A 21918-nucleotide genomic window follows, 5' to 3' on the forward strand; every position below is an offset into this window, starting at 1 on the left:
ATCACCGAGCCCTGAACCTATGGGTTCTGTGCTGACTCTGGTGGGTCCGAGTCAGAGTCGAACTGAATTTGCTGGACACGACTGGGGCCTGAGGATCAGAGAACCGGTGGGTTCTGGGAACATCTCTGAGGCCAGACTCACCCCCGGGGTGCAGCGGGGGATCCACAGGTTCTAAGGTTGCCCTGCCTCTGCGCCGCCCGAGCCTCTTCCCGAGCCTGGCACAGGCCTGCAGTGACTGCAGCCACGAGCCACAGGCTCCAGTTCCACCAAAGGCCCCCTCCAGCTGGCCCCGTGTCAGCCCCGTGGTACCCTGGCCTCTGAGGGGGCAGGCTGGGGTGGCAGCAGCTTCCAGACCAGCCACCCACCACCAAGGGCCTGCCACTCTCTGAGTGAAACCTGCGACCTCGAGGGACAGCAGTTTGGCACTGGGGGCTTTCTAAAAACTGCTCCTAAGCTTCAATCCTGCCATTTTGCTTGTAGAACTTTCTCCACTCTGTGCAAGAGTGGTCACTGCAACATCGACTGGGATGGCCGGAGGGGAAGCAACCAACGTGTCCAATGTGTCCATCGGGGTGTGGGGGCGGCTGTGTCCAAGCAGGAAGCCCCAGAACAAACCCAAGCCCCTTCCCCACCCTGGCCCCAGCTGCCATGGCCTCTCTCTTGCTCAAGGGTGTGACCCACTCCACTGTCCACTCCTTGCCCCTCCCCCACCAGGGTGAACTTGAACCTGTTACAGCATAAGACAGATCAGGGCGCCCCCCCCCCCACCTGCTCGAAACCCCCAGGGTGCATCGTCCACACAGCAAACGTCTAAACTGCAGTGCTCGGCCAGCAGGGCCAGCTCCATGGCCTCTGCGTCTCTTCCTGCCCCCACCCTGCACCACTCCCCCAAGCCACAGGGGCTGCCCGGCCCCATCTCCAGCAAGAGCCTTGCCCTGCCTGTTCCCTCCTCCAGAACGTGCACGGCCGGCAGCCTCCCACAGCATTCATTTCTGTCATTAGCTGCCTGGGTCCCAGTTAGGATGTCCACTCTGGGGGGGGCGACGAGGCCCTTTCACTTCCTTCACTGCTGCATCCTGGCCGCCAGAGCAGCGCCTGCTACGAAGCAGACACCGAGAACGGTGGTGGCGTGGACGACGCTAGTGGTGGCAAAAACAAAATCCAAGTCAGGAATGGACGCCTAATTTGAGAGGCAGCAGACCCTGGTGCCGAAGGACATGGATTCTGGAGCTGGGCTGCCTGGTCCAACTTCCAGCTGTGTCATTTACCATCTGTGTGATGCTGGGGGAGTTGCTTAACCTCTCTGTGCCTGGGGGCATTAATAGCACCTACAAGTAAGATCAGGTTATGAGAAATAAAAGAGATATCTGTAATATACTTAGAGCTGTGTCTAGCACAGAGCAAGTTATAGAAAAGAAAATCAACACATCCTGGCTGCATCAAATATGAAAGGACAGGGCAGGGGTGTGGCGTGGTGGCAGAGTGCTTGGTCTAGCAAGAATGTGCCCCTGGGCTCTGTCCCCAGCACCACAAAAATAAAAGGAATGCACATTTCTAGGGATTCGTATATGCTCCAAGTAGCTCTAGGCAGTGACATTGTCTGCTCATGCCAGGGAAGGAGAGTAGCTTCCCATCAGACACTTCTGACTTAAAAAATACACTAGTGATGCCCAGGAGTGATTAATGATTGAGGATGGGTGACATACGGGGAAGTTGACTGTCTCTTCTATCTTTTTTACATAATAAAAAACTTATTAGCACTACCAGTTTTAAAAACAAGTCCCAACTGGGTGTGGCTAATCCCAGCGGCTCGGGAGGCTGAGACAGGAGGATTGCAAGTTCAAAGCCAGCCTCAGCATCAGGGAGGCGCTAAGCAACTCAGTGAGACCCTGTCCCTAAATAGGGATGGGGATGTGGCTCAGTGGTCCAGTGCCTCTGAGTTCAATCCCTGGTACAAAAAAAAAAAAAAAAAAAAACAAGTCCCAGGCTCCTCCTGCCTCTGACGGTGTCATGCCAGCAGTGTGTGTGTATGTGGGGGGGCGGGGGTCTTTCAACCACCTGCTATTCCTGTGAGGAGACCCTGATGTCCAAACAAATTCCCTGATGACCACCTGACCCCAGAATCCTAAGCACCAGATCAGCCACAACCAACTCAGAATCGGGAGCAGGGGGTGTGGCCTGTGGAGGGTCAGAGGCAGGCTGCAGGGTAGAGGGCGTCTGGGCTGAGGCTGCCTGGGGCCCAGGGAGGCCACATTTGCAGAGGGCAGGAGGGTTACAACTAATCCAGGTCTGGACACATGGGTTCGTGAGAGGATCATCCCAACTATCTCCTGGCCACTCCTGGGCTTGCGTATGTCCTCCGGGTGATCCAGCTCCTTACCCCGTGCTGCTAAGGAGGAAGGAGAGCCTCAGCCATCTCCAGGCTCCCAGTCACTCCTGGGGGACAAGGAGGGCTTGGGGGGCTGGAGGAAACGTGAGCTCTGACCCCTTGCTTCTCAAAGTGTGGTCCCTGGACCCGCAGCGCCGGCACTGCAGGGAGGGTGTGGGAACACAGCATCCTGAGCTGCACCCAGTGAGTCAGGGATTCACAGGCACATAAAAGTTTGAGGAGCTGGCCTAAATCACAAGCTGCTGGAGGCCACATCCCCAAGGACATCAACACCTGTCGGGCAGGCAGCCCACCACCATCTTCAGTCAAGTCACGCACACGCAGGCGTGTGGGGTGGGAGAGAAGGGGACAGCCTGCCATGCATCCTGAGCACCACAGCAGCCCTCGCTGGGCAGATCAAACTGTAAGCCCTCTCCATCTTCTGAGCCGCTTCCGCTGCTAGTTACCTCATAACTAAGCAGGCCAAGTGACTGCAGTGTGACCATCACAACTGCTGAGTTCCTGGAGAAGGGGCGTCGGTCTGATCTCTGCTTGCTACAAAAGGTGTGGAGCCCTTGGCCCTGAGTTCTCCCGGGGCCTCGCAACCCACTGTATGCAGAGCACTGATGGGACGGTCCCCTCGCGTCCTCCCCTGAGACTTGGGGATGGGGCAACCTTTGAGTGTTAACCACGTTGGCACCCACCCGGGGATCCCTCGGTGATTCCTACGTGCATGCACATGCACAGGGTCATTCATTCAGCATTCATTAGGCACCATCCCGTATGCATGGCCAGGCTCGCGCGGTGCAACCAACCCAGACCTTGACTGGAACCTGCACGGCCCTCTGCGCTCTTCTCTCCCCTGCGACCCTTTCTACAGCTGAGGGAACGAGTCTCAAGAGACCGAGCAGCAGCCTGACCGGTGGGCCCCAAGCGCTGGAGGACGAAACCGCGCGGGAGGAGTCCTGTGAACACGGGGTGATGTGGTCCTAATGGTTATAACCCCCAAAGCCACATCTGGGAACACAGTTCTGGGGCTTCTTCAGCCGAGGTGACAACCCCAACATGGAGGAGGCTCTGCAAAGTGCCCACATGGCCCAGGAGGTGACCTGTGCTCAAGGAAGGAGGTAGGCGTGGCTGGGAGGGTGGGCGGGGTTTGAGGGAAATGGGCATGGCTGGGTGGGCGGGGCGGGGCGTGGTTGGGAGAGGTGGGCGGGGTTTGAGGGAGATGGGCATGGCTGGGGGTGGGCGGGGGCCGGGGGCGTGGTTGGGGTGGCGGGCGTGGCTGGGAGGGTGGGCGGGGTTTGAGGGAAATGGGCATGGCTGAGGGTGGGCGGGTTTGAGGGAGATGGGCATGGCTGGGGGTGGGCGGGGGCCGGGTGGGCGTGGCTGGAAGGGTGGGCGGGGTTTGAGGGAGATGGGCAGGGCTGGGGTGGGCGGGGCTCGAAAGAGGGGGCGGGCCAAGGCCACACCAGGCTGTGTGTGGCATCCACGTGTGTCCCAGTTCTATGAGTGCCAACCTCAGTGCTGGGCACCCTGGTGACCAAGGTCCCTGCTCTCCTGGGTCTTGCAGCCATGGTAGAACGTCTCTGGGTTTGTCGGCTGGCACCCATTGCCCCTTCCGGCATCAAGGCCCCTGTTGTCCCTGGGGAGCCCGCATGGTCCCCCGCAGGGGTGGATGCGGGACTGCGGCCAACCCATCACAGCTTGTACCCGCAGACACCATAGCGACTGGTTCGGGGAGGGTGGGAGGCCTACTAACTGATGGGGGAATCTACTGAGAGAAAAATCCCCTTCTACAGGGACTGCTGAAAGAATAGGACATAGGATGGATCTGCTTGCAGTCGGCCATGTGCCACCACCCTCGACAGCATGCCAAGGAAGGGGCCATACAGAGGAACGCAGAGTAGGATGGACGGACTGAGTCCTGATGAGGGGGTACGAGCCTCTGGATCCAACTGTGCCTGAAGCTCTCAAGAGCCTCCTGGACTTGTGCTGAATCCATAAATTCCTTTTTTTTTTTTTTTTTTTTGGCCTAATTCTGCTTGACCTGAGTTCTGTCAAACTGTATTTCATCCTGTCAACAACCTGGCAAGTACAGTTTTTGCTTTGTTTTTTCAGATAGGAAATGGAGGCTCAGAGAGGCTAAGTGAGTTTCACAAGGCTACACAGCAGCTATCTGGAACCTGCCCAGCTCAGAGCCTCCACTCTTGCCACTACTGGCAATCTGGTGTGGTGGGTGACAAACTGGATAGGAAGAAAGAGTTCTTCGGGGCAGGGAGTGTGGGGTTCCTGTGTGGGGACCCTGAGGGATAATCACAATGAGACCTGGCTCGAGCTGAGACACCCGTGAGAGGCGCAGAGCAGGGAAGCGCGGGTGGCGCAGCGGCTGTTCTTTTCTCCAGTTTTTATTTTTGCCAATTTTGAAGAAACAGAAGATTTCATGTGAAAATGTGGCTGTTTGGCTTTGGGTGGCAGCTCCTTGCAGGCACCAGAGCAGAGGGACATTTTGCTGGGTGGTGGCCTGCTCAGGCGGCGAGGCACCCGCTCTCCAGGTCTCCAGGAGCTGTCATTCCTGTGTGTCCCCTGCCCGGGCTGGCCATTTGTGCTGGTGACCCGAGTGGCAGTGCTGCACAGGTGCTGTCCCCTGAGAGGCTGGCTGCAGGTGACATGCTGGTGCCATCTTGGGTCTCAGTGCCTCCTTGACTGTCCCTACTCTGCTGCTCCTCAGCCCCCAGGACCTGGCAGGGCTCAGGACAGACGGGTGAGTTGGAGTCTTCAGGTGCAGCTCAGCCGCAGCCTGGAGACTCCCTCCTGAGGGAATGGGGCAGGTGAGGGCAGGAGCAAAGGCAGCCCAGGCATCCACAGCAAGACGCAGCTCCGCATAGAGGTCGGGAAATGCAGGTCCGGGGCTCCTGGGTGCAAACCCAGCTCTACCACTTCTGACTGGAATACAGGGAAGTTTTCACTTCCTGTGCCTTCAGTTGCCCCTCCATAAAAGGGAGATAATGTGGGTCAGGTTGGGTTATCAGAAGTAAAGAGTAAGCCATCAGCAAATGAATATCAGTCTGACCTCTTCCACTGATGCACTGACCTTGTAAATCCTTTTCCCTCTGAGCCTCAGTTTACCCATCTGTCCAGTGAGGTGTCAGGCTTGGGTTTCCATTAGGCCCCGCTGGCCCTGGTGTTCTGTGACTACAAACTATAATCTTCATGTAATCTCTTGGGGCTGGGCCAAAGGGGCCCGGGCCTTCTCTGCCAACCCTTCCACCCTGGGGTCTAAACAGACTCTAAGGAGCACCAGGGTGGAGCCATCGATTCCCACTTCCTTAGACTCAGCCCAGGCGCCACCCCCAGGATCTGAGGTGGCTCATTATGTCAAGTCATGCCAACCTGGAGGCTCCGGTCGGGCTGGAAGGAGCCAGCCCTTGGGGCCTCTGGCCCTCGCGCCCTGCTCTGCAGAGGGCCCTGCAGAAGGTACTCGAGCAGGCCGGGCGCGGGCGATCCACTGTGGCGGGCGCCGGGCAGCAGCTGGCAGAGCCGTCTCCCTGCTCTCACTCGCCCCCGGATGGGAAATGATTCATGAAAACCAAGGAGGTAAAATTAGCCCCAAGGCCACCAAGTGATTGATGCCGACAGGATCCCGGAGGGAGGGCCGCGCTGCCAGCTCGCGGCCCCGGGCTGCAGGGCAGCCTGGCCATCTGGGGCCTGCGACTCGGGCCTTCTATTTCTGGACTTGGCTTCCAGGCTGTGGCCGCCTGCAGGAGCTTCCCAGGCTCCCGAGCAGCCCTGGGACCTGCCACCAGCCTGGCCCTCCTCCCCCGACCCTGGGAGGAAGGCTCCACTCGCCCGTTTACCAGGTGGGGAAACTGAGCCCCAAGAGGCCAGGGCACAGCCAAAGGAGGCAGTGCCGGGTTCAGACCCAGCCTCCTGGCCCCAGACGGCACCAGGGGGTGGACTCCGCAGCCACCCTTGGTGTGTGTTCTCCAGTCTCAGGACCCTTAGCACCAGAGCCTGCTCTTGACTCCATGCCCAAATACCCTGACAGGCGGGGCGGAGGGTGCCCAGCATCCAGGTATCTTCAAAAGGTGCCAAGAAAGTGTCTGTCTGGCCCTGAGACCTCATTGCAACCCCGTGCAGGAGGGAGAAAATGGTGGGAACCACCAAGCCCCCGTGGCCTCCTATTACAGGGTGGTACACCAAGGCCAGAGAGGGAGAGAGACTCACTCAAAGCCACACAGCGAACCTGCGGCTGAGCCTAGGCTGGGACTGTCCCATTGCAGAGCGCCTGCTGTCAGGGCCGTTTATAAAGAGCAAACCTGGGTGGGGACCGGGGTCCCCTGCATGGAGGGGCAGCTGAGGTAGGTCGCTCCCTGAGACCAACAGGTCCCCCCTCATCTGATGCTGTCCACGACACCTGCCCCCATTTTGGAATCTGCAGGAGACATGTGGCCACTGTGGAGGGGACAAGGCACCCCATTAAAGATGAGCTCAACTTCCCAAGCAGACTCGTGTGTCCCTGCGAGGGCCCCTGCCTGCCCTCGGCCCCCTGCCTCCCTGGCTTCCCCCAGAGGAAGCCCGAGACTGGCCAGCACAGGGGGCACTCCACACCACCCACACGGAAAACACCCCACCTCGCCCCAGGGCCAGCGACTGAGCCTGGTGGACAGCTGGGGGCAGCACAGGCCACTCCCCAGGGCACGGTCAGCGCAGTTCAGGGGCACTGTCTCCACAGTGACCTCAGCTGCCGTCGCCAAGTCCCAGGCAGAGCATCTTCAGATAGCATCACGCTAAACCCTCCCTCCAAACCCACGTCCAGAGGTCCAGGGAGACATCGAGGCCCAGAGTCCCCCTCACCAGCTCCTCGCGGGCAACCGTTTATTAACAGGTCAACAGAGCACCCGTCAGGGCGGACGGCAGGAGCCACAGGAACACGCCACCCTCCCGGCCTCCAGGGGAGCCAAGCGGCTCCCACGCAAGCTCAGCAAGCACGTTGCCATGATTAGTGTCCCTGCTCCATCCTGCATGACCTCGGGAGGTCACTTAGCCTTCCTGGGACTCAGTTTCTCCAGCTCTAAGATGAACGGTGATAATGGCATCTGTCTCACCAGGTTACTCTGAGGACTGAGTGAAACGCCCAGGACGTGGAATGGCACGTAGTAAGTGCTCAGGAAACACCAACGGTTGTTATGGAGCCAGACCCAGCGCACAGCCTCTGACAGCTGGTCAGGCCGAGGTCTTCCCCGCAAGCCAGCAGCAGGTGGGCGAGGCCCTCAGGACAGTTGAGTGGCCCCTGCCGCCCACCAGCACGGACAGCTCCTGGCCTTGTGCGACCCACTTTCTCAGTTTAAAATGAGCCCTGGGATGGCTGCTGTCCTGCCTTGCAGGGAAGGCCCTGGAGTCCCCGGGGGGCTGCGGCCTCTTCCCACACCAGAGCATGGGCTCGGCAGCCAGGGCCTCCCAGCAGGGCGGATGGGCCTCGGCCGAGGCAGCTGCTCTCCGCCGGCCACCTCGGCCACCGAGAGGGCCTGTGGCTGGGGCTGGGCAGGGGCTGGGCCTGGCCAGCAGGCACTTCTCGCCTCTTAGGAACTAACCCCGCCCTCGTGCTCCCTGACCACACGCCACAGCAAGAGGCCAGCAGGGCTGCCCGGCCAGCCGCCTCCGCCAAGACCAGCACTCGGGGAGCCAGATGGCAGGGGCCTTTCCCAGCCTGCCAGCGGCTACCTGTGTGGCCTGGGGAGTCTGTCCACCTCCTAGACCTCAGACTCTGCCCCTGCCTGTGTCACGGGGGCGGCGAGGCGCTCCCTGACCGAGGCGGACGGTGTCCTGGAACCCGGGGGGACGAGTGGGGTGGATTGGATACGCAGTGTCCCCCGAAAGCTTCTGGGCTGGCAGGGGTGCGTCCAGAGGTGAAGAGTCTGGAGTGGCAGAGCTGTCCCTGCGGAACCAGCCGGGACCCCCCAACCCGGGGGTATGTAGGGAGGCGGGGCGGGCGGAGGTGGGTCACCAGGGCTGGGGGGTGCGTCTTCCCGTGCCCCCCCCGAACCCCTGTTTCCTTTCCTGTTGGCTGCCTCCCCTGGGGCTGCAGCCATGGACTGGCCATGGGACGGAGACCTCTGACACATGACCCAAATAACCTTCCCTGCTCCGAGTCACTCCGGCCGGGAATTTTGGCCACGAAAACAAAAAAGCTCCCTGAAGCAGGTGGAAGGGAGCAGCCAAAGGTCTCCCCCTGCAGCTTTAAGTAAGTAACCAGCTGCAGCCGTGGCCCCAAGGCCGAGCGGCAGACCCACAGCTGGGCCACCTGAGTGGCCCAGGGACACCCCGGCTCCGGGAGAGGCTGACCCCAGGCTGCTGTCTTCTCCTGCCCATCCTGCAGGCCAAGGGAGATCAGATCCACAGCCACAAGGGCCCATTGAGAGCCGGTCCACCTTCCCGGTGTGGGGTTACGTGACCGGGCTCCTGGCCACCTCGCCTGAGCAAACGGTTGGGATGACCTCTTTCCCTCCGCGTGGGCCCCGGGCCAGACCCGTCAGGGCCAAGCAGGGTGGAAATCCGATCGCCCACCGCATTCTGGGCAGCAGCCTCCTGTGGGATGCCAGGGGACAGCAGGACGAAGCTGTCACAAAGCCCTGGGCCAAGAGGCGGCCAACGGACTGTCCCAGTGAGGTGGGGACGGGTGGTACAGAGAAGAGAGCCTGGGAGGGGGCCCGGCACTGGGTGCTATATGGGTGCTGCCTCCCACGGCAGCCCTGGGACAGGGCTCCACGCCACAGAGAGGTCGTGTCACTTTCCCAGACACACAGTCAGGGAGCAGCTGAGCCAGGATGGGACCAAGGCCTTCTGATTCCAGGGTCCCCCTCCCCTGGAACAGTGGCTGTAAGCAAGGACAGAAAACCCCAGAATGGGGGAGAGAGGGCTCCAGGGCCACTGTTTCCCACCTCGTAGGGAGGGGCGGCGGAGGGGCAAGCAGCGGGGACAGCAGAGCTTCTCTGGCTCTAAAGGGGCCTCTAGGAGTCACGGGGACCCACGGAAGGCATTTGGCTCTGGGGAAACTCTCAGGTGACAAATTTTAAATATTGCACAATATTTTAAAAACTGTAACTGGCTCCTGAAACCAAGCAGTAGCAACTCCAGACATGTCCAAGGAGGCGCTCGGAAAAAATCACAACTAACCTACATGTCCAGCAGGAGGGGAACGGCTGAATGATGAGTCACTCCAAAACCAGCTTGTATCAGTAAAGAAACGAATCATGGTTGCTCTTTATGCAAAACCTTAGTTAGATTCTCTTGCCATGGAAAGGGAATGCTAAGTAAGAAAAGCAATTTTCAGAATAACCTGGATGACATGAAACCATCTGTCCACACACACACACACACACACACACACACACAGAGGAACATTACTCCTATAGGTCATGCGTGTCAGTGCACAGAAAAAGATCTCGAGGATATACCCAAGTAATGACAATGAGGTTTCACTCCATGAGGTCATCTCAGTGTCGTGGTGGCCAAGGAAGGCTTTGTTAAAATTTGATTTTTTTTATGTGTGGCAAAAACATACTTGTGTAGGGCTGGGGATGCGGCTCAGTAAGCAGAGTGCTGGCCTCCCATGCAGCAGGCCCGGGTCCCCTTTGTGGCACAGCAGTAATAATGGTAAATACACACACACGTACACGTACGTGTCCATACACACACACACACACACACACGTGTGTGCACTAGTTTCTTCTTTGGATAACTAAAACTTAGTGCAACAAGATTAAAGAGACCAGAGCTGCTGGGGAAGCCAATCTATATTGGAGTTGGGGATCAGAGAAATTCAGTCACTGCGGGGACAGGGACTCGGGGCCCTGCTGAGCCTCAGGAGTGTTGCTGGGGAGACAGGGGCGACCCTCATTCCAACCCACGGATAGGGGAGAAGGGGGGGGCAGCACGAGGTCCCCCCATGACTCAAAGGGAGTGTCTTGGGCCGTCAGAGGTGCCCCGGCAGCCACCCCCGTCCAGCCTCCCCAGGGACCCCAGCACCCCCCTGGTCCCTGGACGAATGCCCAGCTCCAGGGGTGCTCCTGGCCCGGGCCACGTCTCCAGGGGGACTCTGCACAGAGACAGGAACCAGGGAGGAGGCGGAAGAAAGGGGACAGGGACAGGGACAGGAAGTGCTCCCGGGCTGCCTCCCCGCAGTGGCCCAGCTGTCACAAGCCCAGACCCCGACTCAGGCAGAACCCGTGAGTCCCACAGACCTGACCCCAGTCGGGAACTGGCCCTGACCACGTCACGGGCAGAGGTCAGCGACGTCACTGCACCCAGACAGCTGCAGGGTCAGGAGTGAGCCCAGCCCGCCCTGACTCCCTCGAGACCTTGCCAAGGTCACTGTGCTCACTGCCAACGGGCCTGGGGAGGCCCCTGCCCGCCCCGTGAGGACACAGCGAGCAACACCTGCGTGGCCTCCTGTGGACCGTGCCGCTGTCCCCCCACGACAGGCCCTGCCGTTCTTTGCACCCGGGGCACTGAGGCGAGGCGGCGGCAAGGGCAGAGCCCCAGGCTGGCCGCAGGTCCAGGGCCCAGGGCGGCCGGGAAGACCTGCTTCTGGCCGAGGCCGCAGGCCAAGGAACTCTCAGGCAGAGGAAGGGCCAGGGAGACGGGGCGAGCCCAAGGGCAGTGCAGACTTTCTTGGCCGCTGGCCTGGACCCAGGGCGGGCACTCGGGGAGGGCAAGGGAACCGCTGGCAGGTGCCACCAAAGAGTCTGATTTCTACCTGAAACTGGGGGAGGGGCCTCTGGAAGCCAGCCAGCCAGCCGGGACCTGGGGCAGGAGCAGGGCACAGAACTGGGAAGGCGCCGGAGGAGAGGAAGGACTCAGTCACCAGGAGCAGCAGAGACAGGCTGTGACAACAGCAAACGGTGGACGGTGCCCTTGAACTCTGGACACGGCCTCGGGGGATTCAATCAGATGTGTCCCTAAGAAGGGAGCCTGAGCCACACCCACAGGCTCATGGTGTCCTCTGGGGAGAGGGGCCACCAAGAAGTAAGCAGGTCCCCTGGCACTCGTGAGGAAAAGTGCCAGCCTGGGGGACCCTGAGACGGGCTCGGAGCCGGCCTGACCCACAGCCAGCTCTGAGTCCTGAGTGGACCCACGGGCACAGAGGGTGGAGGGCTCAAGCTGCCAGTCACCACGCACCACCGGGGCCGCAGTCAAAGCCCAGGCTTCTCGGCGACTCCTACGCGGCTGGCCATGAAGCCAGGGCCAGGACCGGCAAGGAATGGCTGCCAGTCCTGTGGTGCAGAACCTCGCCCCAGAGCCCCTGCTGAACAGCAGCCAGCCCGCCGCCTGCCAGAGCTGCAGGGGGACAAGGCTGGGCCACCCAGACGGGCCCCAGGGGAGCGGCGCAGGTGGGGCCGCAGAATGCTCCCCGCGGGCCCCACTCTCTGTGGACTTGTGGCCACACGCAGGCCCAGCCACGCCTTGGTCTGTCCCCAGGAGCCTGGGGACAGGGCGTGCTGGCTCCTGGGGGGCAGGGGGCAAGGGCCTTGGCGCCCAGAGGCTGCCCTGCTGCTCCATGGCTGGCCCAGGCTGGACGAGAACCGTCCTCACTGCCCCACCAGGGGCTTGCTGACCTCTGAGGCCACTGACGCAGATCCCAGCCCTGGCCCCTGGAGGGACCTTGAAGGAAGCCGACTGAGGCCACCAGCCACCACTCACCTCCCACACAGACCCCCTGCCACTGGAGAGCAGTGCCTGGCCAAGCCCCTGACCTTAGGCCCTGACCACAGCCCCCCCTCCTCCTGCCACACCAGCATGGCTCCGATGTGCCCAGACTGCAACGGGACACCTGCTGGCAGCACCCAGTCCACGCTCCTGCAGCCCTGGCGGGATGGGACAGATGGGCTGCTGTGGCCAACTCACCACCCAGGTGTCAACCCGTGGCTGGGACAGCCTGGAAGCTGCCTGGCCCACCCCAGAGGCCGCCTGCCTGTGCAGCCAGCACTGACTCACCGGACAGGAAGGGACCTCTCACCAGCAATCATCCACTGGCTCAAGAAGCATCCCTCTGACGGCGCCCTGAGGGACACCAACCTGGCCCCTTTGGTCCTTTAGATCACCATGTTTCCCACCCTGAGCCTGATGCTATCCGGACAGAATTCCCAAACCTAGCCGTCTCTCTCCCCTGCTTAGGAAGTATCCATGGCTTCCCAGGGCCTCCAAGGCAGAGTCCCCTCCTCACCTAGTGGCACCCAAGGCCCTCCCAGTGTGGCCTAAGCCGCCTTTCCTGGACCCGCGGCACCTGCTCTCCTCCAAACTCCCGCCATTCCCAGAGCCGTGGTCCGGCTGCCTGCCTTTGCACACACTGTCCCCAGATGCCTTCCCTCCCCCCCAGCCACCTCTCCTCCTCCTCACAGCAGGCGGCTCCTCCTGCTCCTCTGGGTGCCCTCCCACCTCCCCACCTCCGTGCCCTGGTAGGTGCCCTGCTCCCTGCCCCCCCCCCCATGGCCAGCAGCATCGGGGCAAGGGCTGCTGGAACTGCTTGTGGTGGAGACTGTTTTAAGTTCTCCGATCTGTCGCCCACGGATGCTTTGTGAAACACAATAAAACTGACAGCTGACGTCAAGTAGGAGCTCCTCGACACTCAGCTCCCTCGGCGTCTGCACCTGTCTCGGGGCGCAGCTTGCAGGGGGCCTGGAGCAAGCTCTCTGCTCTCCTGGGCGCTGGAGGCCCCGTGCTCCTGGCACCCAGAGGAGCCTGAGTGTGGGCACACGTCCCGGGGACGCTCCACTAACACCTTCACCCCGACACTGGGCAGGAAGGTCCCTACCAGCCTGGAGCACGGCCTGTGCTGGGCGCCCATTCTCAGGCCTGCACACCTAGAGACACAGGGGCACCGGCTGGAGGCACGCGGGCCCACATCCTGCACTTCCTCTGTATGGCCCAGCACCCCAGGGGCAGAAGTCGGGGTGCTGCAACTTCTCCAGTCCACACTCCAGCAGCACGGGTGCCGCGTGGTGCCGCTCACTGTTGGCGGTAAGAGGCAGCAACCTGGCTCGGTCCTCCAGGGCTGTGCAACCTTGGGAAAGTCACTTCACTTCTCTGGGCCTCGATTTCGCCTCTGTAGAAAGGTTACCAGACTCGGTCTGGCAGGGTCATGGCACCTGTGAGCCTCCTTGAGGCCGGGGTGTCACTGACGTCTCTTAGGGGCCGGGGAGCCCGTGTGGGGACTCCTCCTGGGCCCTCTCCCTCACGCCTTCTCCCCAAGACCCCACTCTTGTCTTGGGTGGATCTGGGCTGGGCCAGGCGGGCTGGCTTCCTCTGAGGACTTGGCCTCCTCGCGCAGAGTATGGGGCTTCTCCTTCCTTTCCCTGTCCCCTCCCTGGGACACCTTGAGCCTCCGCAAATGCCAGCCCCGATGGCTGCCCTTCCCTCTGCAACCAGCTGGCCTGAGGGGCGCCTTGCTTGTGCACGGGAGTACACGCACACGCGCACACACGGGTATATGCACACACTTACACACACGTGCATATGCGCACACGCTCAACACCACCTGCTGGGTTGGTCGGAGCAGTGAGGGGCAGCGTAGGTCAGGAGGGCCCACGCCCCCTGCAGCCCTCGCTCTGTACCTTGGGTGGTGACAATGCGGAGTCCAGCCTGCGGGGTCCCAGGTCCTGGCCCCATGGAAGGGTCTCTCCCTGCCGGGGCCAGGGATCTGGCGGGCTGCTCCTCCGCCCCTCCGTCCTGGCCGCTCCCTCCCCGGGCAGCAGGCGGCCGATCCTCCAGGCTCTCACTCCTTCCCTTGGGGAAAGTGAGATGGTGGAGAAGTCACCCTGGGAGAGCTGGCACTGTGGGGGCGGCTCCATATTTACTGCTCAGTGACGTCCACAGCAGCCCAGCTTGATGACCCAGGCAGTCTGCCGCTCCTGCCGCTCGCTCTGGCCTCCAACCACCTGAGTGTGGGACCGCGGCCTCCTGGTGGCCACCCCAGCTCCTCCCCGAGCTCCTTCCAGCCCCACGGCGGGGGCTGTTGCCCATGACCTCCGCAGGCTGAGCGCCAGCCAGACACCTGTCTGGAGACAGGACAGACACAAAGCCAAAGGCCCTGTAGGTCCCCACGCGGCTCTGCTTCCAGGAGGAGCTGGACTCGGGAGCAGAGGAAGGGACACTAGACACGGGCCTGGACTTTGGCTTGTGCACGCCCTGCACATATGGCCCCCAGCAAGTCCCCTCTCTCCAGCCTCAGTTTCCTCAGCTGTGCGATGGGGTCATGGGAGGGGCTGCCTGCCGGACTCCAGGCTCAGGATGCAGGTTCTGGCAGAAGCTGGAGGCCTCTCCTGAAGTGCCTTATGGGTCAGCTGGGGCGGGGGGGGAGAAGCAGGAAGGAGAGGCCTCAGGAGACTCGGCAGGTCTCGAGGCCCAGGTGTGCCCCAGGCCTCTGCAGCCAGCCCTGCTCAGAGGCTGGCGCTGGGCAACAAGTGGTCGGCAGCCTCCGCCCCCACCGCCACTCCCCTCCCCTGGCACCATCCCCTGGAGGCTCCTGGTCTGTCCAAACGTGCCGCCAAGTTTTGACCTCCCAGCTTCCGGTGTGGAAAGGGCCTTGAAATCCTCTGTGTAAATTAAGACCCAATAAATCACAGGCCATTTTCAAAACACCTAGAAACCTGGTGGGAACTCTGGAACACAGGAAGGTGTCCCCCAGGGCTGCTTTACAAATGTGGCTTTCTTAACGTGACCACAAAAATTAGAATATGGCTGTGGGACCTTGAAGGTCACCTAACCTCTCTGAGCCCGAGATTCCTTTTCCCTAAAATGATGCAGAAGCGATTTGTGGGGCTGTTGTCAAGGACCTGGGGCTGATTCCTGCTCCTTCCGGCTTTTCACACCCCAGAGACAGCAGTGTCTGAAACGGGGTCCTAAAACCCTGAGGGAAACGTTTCCTTCCCAGACTGTGGGCAGGACGGACAGACTGTCTCCATTTACAGAAGAGGAAACTGAGGCCTAGGGAGGTTGAATGGTTGGCCTTGATCTCAGGCCAGTGGAGAGGGAGGAGGTGTGGCCAGGTCACCTTTAAGCAAGGCTGGGGGTCTCTGGGGACCGCCGTGCAGCCCTGAGCTGACACTGTCTTTAGGGGCAGCCACCAGGAGGGCACCTCTCATCCGGGCACCCGGGGCCAAGAGCAGAAGCAGGGTGGAGCCTCAGGCCCACCCCCTCTGCAAGGCACAGCGCTGACCCCTCCAAACAGTTCCCTGGCCCCTTCTCAGTCCCACGTCCCCCCAGAGGACCAGCCCAAGGCACTCTGCCAGACCTTACTTGGGGTTCCCCAGCCACTGGGAAACAGAAGCCAGGCACACTCTGGGAAATTTGTGGCCCCCCGACTGAGCCCCACCCCATTCATTCTGTCCGTCAGAGTGGAGAGCCAAGTCCCCTGCACACTGCTCTCTGTTAAAAGGGGCCACTCCCAGATTCTCATTCTCGTATTCTACCCCTACTATTGCATTAGCCTCCTAACTGACCTCCCTGCCTCCAGGCTCACTCCTGGGCTGCTGTGGCAGCTTTCTGGAATGTGAATCTATTTCTACATCTGCTTCCTCCTTATAAAACCCTCTGAGGCTCAAGTGGGTTATTTGGCTGGAGAGTGTGTGTGAAGGGAGACAGAGGGAGAGGAGCCTGGAAAGACTACAGTGGAGTAAAACATGAGCAGCACGTTCATCCTGGTCCTACCCCAGGGCCTTTGCACTGGTTGCTCCCTCTCCCTGGGACACTCATAGGGTTACCTGCATGACCTTTCTCACGGGCCCTCCCCTTGCTTCCTGCCTCTTCCTCCTCCTCAGTATAGCACATACGTAACGTGCCTGCGTTTTACTTGTTTTGAATTTTCTGTCTCCCTTTGTTGTAATGTAACTGGGCTGTTTGTCAGTTTTGTCACTTTCAGGTGAACAGTGCACAGGACCCAGCAGGCGGAGCCCCCAGCACATGTGCAACAGGGTAACGAGCTGGTGGCTCCCTGCACACGACGCTCACTTTTCACCTGCGCAGCAGCGTCCACGTGGGGACCACACGGCCTCCTTCTCCACTTAGGCCACCGAGGCTCAGGAGGTGGCACGACTGGACTTGGAATCAGCGGCGTCTCCCTGCACCCCCTGCGTCACCCGGACCTGTCTGGACAAGGGCGCGTGGTGGCCTATCGTGGGGGCCTGTGAGCGAGGACTGGGCTGCAGGGGCCTGACTGGCGACTGCACAGGTGCACGGCCACCTGGGGAAGGCGTGAGGGACAGGATGACACCGGCCCAGCCCCAGGCCCCTCCTGCAGGGCCTCTGCCCGGGGTGCTGCGCCCCTCTCCACCAGGTGCATCTGCAAGAGGGAGGAGGCTCCAAAACTGACAGCAGTTTCCTTTTTCTTTATGGCTTTCTCTCTCTCCCTCTCTCTCTCTCTCTCTCCCTCTCTCTCCCTCTCTCTCTCCCCCTCTCTTTCTTTCTGCACAGCTTGTTTTCCTGTATGGCCCTGGGCCAACCCCGGAAGCCCCTCCCAGGCCCACTCTGAGCACAGGGCCCCCCCCGGGGACTCCTGCAGGGAGGAGGGGTGCACCCTTGGCTTTGGACTAGCCCTGTCCCCAGGGCCCCAGAGCCTCAGGGCCCGGAGCCCCTCTGCTGGAAGCCCAGTGTCCGGTTGACCACAGAGGACTTCCAGCCCCACACCATCCCAAAGGGCCTCTCCCCAGGGGCTCTGGGTGCTCTGCCCCACTGCAGGAGGGCGTCCCTCAGGAGGTCACATCAGAGAGCCAAGGTTCCAGTGCTGACTGTGCTGCTGGCCCTGGGCCCTCACCTCACCTCTTGGAGCCTCCGTTCCCACATCTGCCTCCTCGCACACTGGTGTCCACAGAGGGCGTGTGCTGGGGGGCTCTGGTTTGAACATGTCCCGCCCCCATGGGCCCATTTGTTGAAAACCTGGTCCTCCATGGGGCAGTGACCTGAAGAGGTAGCGGTCACTGGGGCACTGAGGGCACTGTCCCTGGAAGGAACGGATGTGATTCTCGAGGGACCTGGTTAGTTATTTTGAGAGACAAGAGTTCTAATTGTGACAAGAGCCAGCCTGGCCCTTCACGCTCTGGCTCCCTGTCTTGCTGTGTGGCCTCCTGCTCTCCCACGCCCTTGCCACGTTGCCGTCTGCCATGAGATGATGCAGCCAAGGAAGCCCTCACCACAGGGCCATGCCAGGCTCCAAAACTACGAACTAAATAAACTCTTTTCTCTACAAAGCACCCAGTCTCTGGTATTTTGTTATTAAATGACTAATATGGTCCGTGACATGCTTAGTACCGGATCTAACCACAAAAGCCCTCGATAAACAGGATCTGCCATCACCATTGTCTTCACCCCGGGTCTCCTGCTCCACAGACCTTCCTCTGAATCCTAGAATCTCCAGATCAGCAGAGACCGTAAGAGCCATTAAATCTCACCCTGTCACCCTCCTGGAACTTCCACACCTGTAAGGAGGGGGAGCTTATCATCGTTACTCTACAAGCCAATGACTTGGTCTGCGTCGTCCGACCCCAGCCCGCAGAGGGAAGTGGCTGCCACTCTTCCATCCCAAACCCCAGCACAGGGGGAGTCCCCCGTCCACGGGGGTATTCACAGAGGCGCCGTCAGATCAGAACTCTGCATGGCTTGAGCCAACTGTCACAGAGCTAGGACCTGATGAGGAACAGGACTGCAACCAAACAGCCTCACCAAGAAAGGGAAGATTCCCCAGAGACGGGTGTTCAAAGGAGAGGGGGTGAGCCCGGCAGAGGAGGAACTGGGGGCCAGCCATCGGAGGCTTCCCTGAAGTGAGTGGAGAGGGAAGGGGAGGCCTCATCAGGACAGTGGTGGAATGTGACAGGACAGAGGGGACAGCAAGGAATGTAGGCTGAGCATGGCAAAGGGGAGGTCGCAAGGCAGTGTCCCCACAGGGACTGGAGGGCACAGCAAGGACTCTGTCTTCCTCCTCGTGGCAGCCGCAGTCCTTAAAGGTCTTTGGGCAGGAATCGATAGGCTCAGTTTTGTACATTAAAAAGGTCCCACGGCTGCTTCCCAGTCACTGTCCTTCCTTCTATTCATGAACAGCACGGGCACTACCTGTCACTCGGCCTAGACTGCTAGCTAGTCCCCGTAGAAGTCAGGAGAGGACAGGTTGTGCCACAATAACAAAAACCCCCCAGATCTCAGCGGTTCAAAACAACAAAGGTCTATTGCCACTCACACTGTGGGGCCACCGTGGGCCATCAGGACTCACTCAGGGACAAGGCAAGGACACAGCCTGGCAGAAGCAGACACATCCCGCCCACTACCAGTTGCCACGCCCAGGGAAAGAGCACCCCAGAGGTTCTCACGCCAGCAGTACATGCTTTAGCCCAAGTCCCAGTATCACTGTAGCTGTGGCCCCACGAGCCAGCCGTCTGCCATGAGATAATGCCACTTGGTCCTGCGAGCTAGGGGAACCTTGCTCCACCCCTGCTATGAATCTGGAAAATCTGGAAATATCTAGAGGAAAGCATGAAGGGCCTCCAGACACCCCTCTCCGGCCCCAGTTCGCCCTTCCCTGGTCCCCAATCATTCACAGGTGGCAGCTGAGCCAGGATTCCAGGAGGTGGGGCCAGCGGGGGCAGGAGCAATCTTGGTAGGATCAGAGGGGTCCAGGAAGGGCAGGAGATGAGGCGGGGAAAGGTGGGGGCCATTCAGCTCAGAGGCTTTTAAGTCACGGTGACAGGTACTGGGAAAGCCTCAGCTGTTTTAAGCAGAAACTGGGAGGCCCCTCGGATCCTACTTGGAACACGCTGCTGGCTGCAGGGGCCGGCCGGAGGGGGAGGGTGCAGGTGGCCTCAGCAGGCTCTTGCTGTTGTCCTGCGGAGAGACAGCTGTGGCTCTGGAGGGGGAACTGGCGAGAGGTGGATGATTCGCTTGAGAGGACAAAGTTCTCTGGTCTTGCAGATGGCATGGACTGGGGTGAGGGAGAGACCTGTGGTCTCTGCTGGAAGGACCAGGAGGGTGACCTGGCCTGGGTCAAGACCAGCACCCTGGGGGAGGTCAGGAAGGAAGATTAAAGACAGCTCGGAAACCTGAAACAGCTTAGAGGGCAGGCCAGGTAGGTGGCTAAGGGAACAGGTGACCCCTGGGCTGGGCTATCGCCCAGTTGGTAGAGGGCTGGCCTTGCATGCACAAGGCCCTGGGTTCGATCCCCAGCACCACAAAAAGAAAAGAAAGAAACAGGTGACTCCTGACCCCTTGCCCAGTGCCCCAACCAACGACCCAGAACCAGGGAAGTGCAAGAGAAGAAAGTTCTAGAGGACAGAATCTTACTGGACACCAAGGAGAGCAAATTTCTAAAACTTCTCAAACTGAGGGGTCCAGTAACTCAGGTCCAAATCACACGTAAGCAGAGGTGACAGCTGTGGTGGCTGATCAGGGCTCGGGGGACAAGTGATAAAAGACCCTCATCTTTGAGAATGTTACCAGAGAAGGGAACCAGCCGCTGCTACCAGCTGCTCCTTGAGGGTCCTGTCAATGAGGAACTGGATGGAGCAGGGTGGGGCAGTTCCGATATTCCCAGGGCAGCACACTCTGCGATGCCCAGGCTCAGAGAGCGACTCTTGTTCACCATGAACCAGCGCCTGGGCTACCTCAGGTACTTGATCTCTGCTATCTCATTTCATCTCCCCACTGCCTTGCTAGGTCAATTTTTGGTGGCCCCACTTTAGGGAAAGAGAAAGAGGTTCAGAGAGGTCAAAAGGAACATAACAAAGCCCTAAGTCACACAGCTGTTGAGAAAGGGCTCTGATGGAGAAACCCTTTCCACCAAGCTAAATAAAGCAAGGGGCCTGGGCTGTGTTCCCAGAAGGGAAACTTTGTAGACACAGCCCACCTTTTGGAGACCATGCCCCACTCCCAAGGGAAGGAGGCCACAGCTCCTTGCTTTGGGCCCACAGACCCCACACCCCCAACCACCACCCCAGGAAAGTCCCCAGCTTCCTTCCTCTGGAGGAGACATGTGGGCAAAGGCCACAGGCATCATGCTCCAGCTCAAAAGAATGGAAAATTCTTTTGCTGCGGCACAGACAAACCCCCAAAGTTTACAGGCTTTGCAGGCATTAAGAGCACTCTGGCCTCGCTGCCTCCTGTCCCCCCACACAAACGACTGGGCGTGTTTCCTTGCCGCCACCCTAAATTATATACCGCGGCTTTTCTCCCCACGAAGGAACCGGCCAAGAAGAGAGGCTGGACATTTTCCTCCCAAGTCCCAGCCCATCCTGGGCGTCTGACCCCGCTCTCCCACCCGGGTCCAGACTCCAGCAACTTTCCGCCAGCCTGGCCCATCCATCGCCCACGACCGCTCGGGTCTCCCTGCAGCCACCCGCCTAGGGCACGCTGGCCTTGACGGAGGAAGGTCATTGGCCACCAAGTTTCTGCAGCTCAGAGTGCCTCGGGGACTGCGAGCGGGGGGTGGAGGCTGCCGAGGAGTCCCCACCGCAACTCTGCTTCACAATGCCCTCCACCAACGCCCTGCGGCGCGGCCACGCGTCGCGGGAACCCGAGCGCCGTGCTGCGGGACACCCCCTCCCCGGGCCCGGCACCTGGCGGCCGAGCCGCCCCCGAGAACTAGGCCAGCGGCCGCGGCGAGCCCCCGGGCGCCCCGCCCCCCGTGTCACCGCGTTCTCATTCCGAACGCTCGCGCGGGCGGCCGCTCCCATTGGTCGGCGGCCACGTCCGTCAGCGGCGGAACGAACGCGGAGAGAAAAGGCTACATTGTAACAAGGCGAGCGCGCCGCGAGCCGGGGAGGGCGGCCAGGGCGGCCCGCGTCCCGCGGCGGCGGCGGCGGCGGCTACCTGCCGAGGGTTAACCCACCTCGGGGCCAGCGGCCGCCCTCCGCCCCCCGCCCGCCCGCCCGCGCCCCGCCGCCGCCCGCCCGCCGCCCCGGCCCGGCGCCCGCGCTCGCTGGCGAACTGCCGAGCGCTCTCCGAAGCCATTTTCAATGGCCACAGTGGCTACCGGGCTGACTCACCTTCCCGGGAACGCTGCGGCGGCCGCGGGGCCGGGCGGGCGGGCGGCCCGGAGGGCGGCTCGGCGGAGGCGGCGCGGCCCGGGCTGGCGGCCCCGCGGCGGGAGCGGCCGCGCTGCGGGCGCGCGGGTCCCCGCGAGGCAAAGTTTCAGCGCCAGCCTCGGCGCGGCGGCGGCGGCGACTCGCTGCTGCTCTCCTCCCCTGCTTTGACCACCATCTTATTAGTACAGGAAATGACATGGAAAACGGAAGAAAGCGGCGTTTGGGGCAGACGCGGACCCCCCAATTCAGGGGCCGGAGCCGGGACTCGGCCGCCGCGTCCCAGCCCGGCCCCGGCGAGGACTCCCGGGGCCCCTCGGCCCCCGCCCCGCGCCCGGGGGCGACGCGGCCGCTCGGACCCGCGAGGAGAGGGCGAGGGTTATAATCCAGCCGCGGAGGAAGGGAGAAAAAAATAAAAATAAACGAAAACGAGAAGGTCGAGCCAACTTTCCAGCCGGGACACTTTGGGGGGTCGGAATGGAAAGTTGGAGG

General features: G+C 61.0%; 1 protein-coding gene across 1 annotated transcript in view; it reads right to left on the reverse strand.

The window, feature by feature from the left end:
• Prdm11 (PR/SET domain 11) overlaps positions 1-21477 on the reverse strand; it is a 71175-nt gene extending 49698 nt beyond the window's left edge. Inside the window, exon 1 of the mRNA XM_071616281.1 lies at positions 21391-21477. The gene's annotated coding sequence lies outside the window, so the exon portion shown is untranslated. The remainder of the gene's footprint in view (positions 1-21390) is intronic.
• Between the last annotated feature and the right edge of the window lie 441 nt (positions 21478-21918).

This window comes from Marmota flaviventris, chromosome 9 (genome assembly GCF_047511675.1).
Source record: "Marmota flaviventris isolate mMarFla1 chromosome 9, mMarFla1.hap1, whole genome shotgun sequence".
NCBI lineage: Eukaryota > Metazoa > Chordata > Mammalia > Rodentia > Sciuridae > Marmota > Marmota flaviventris.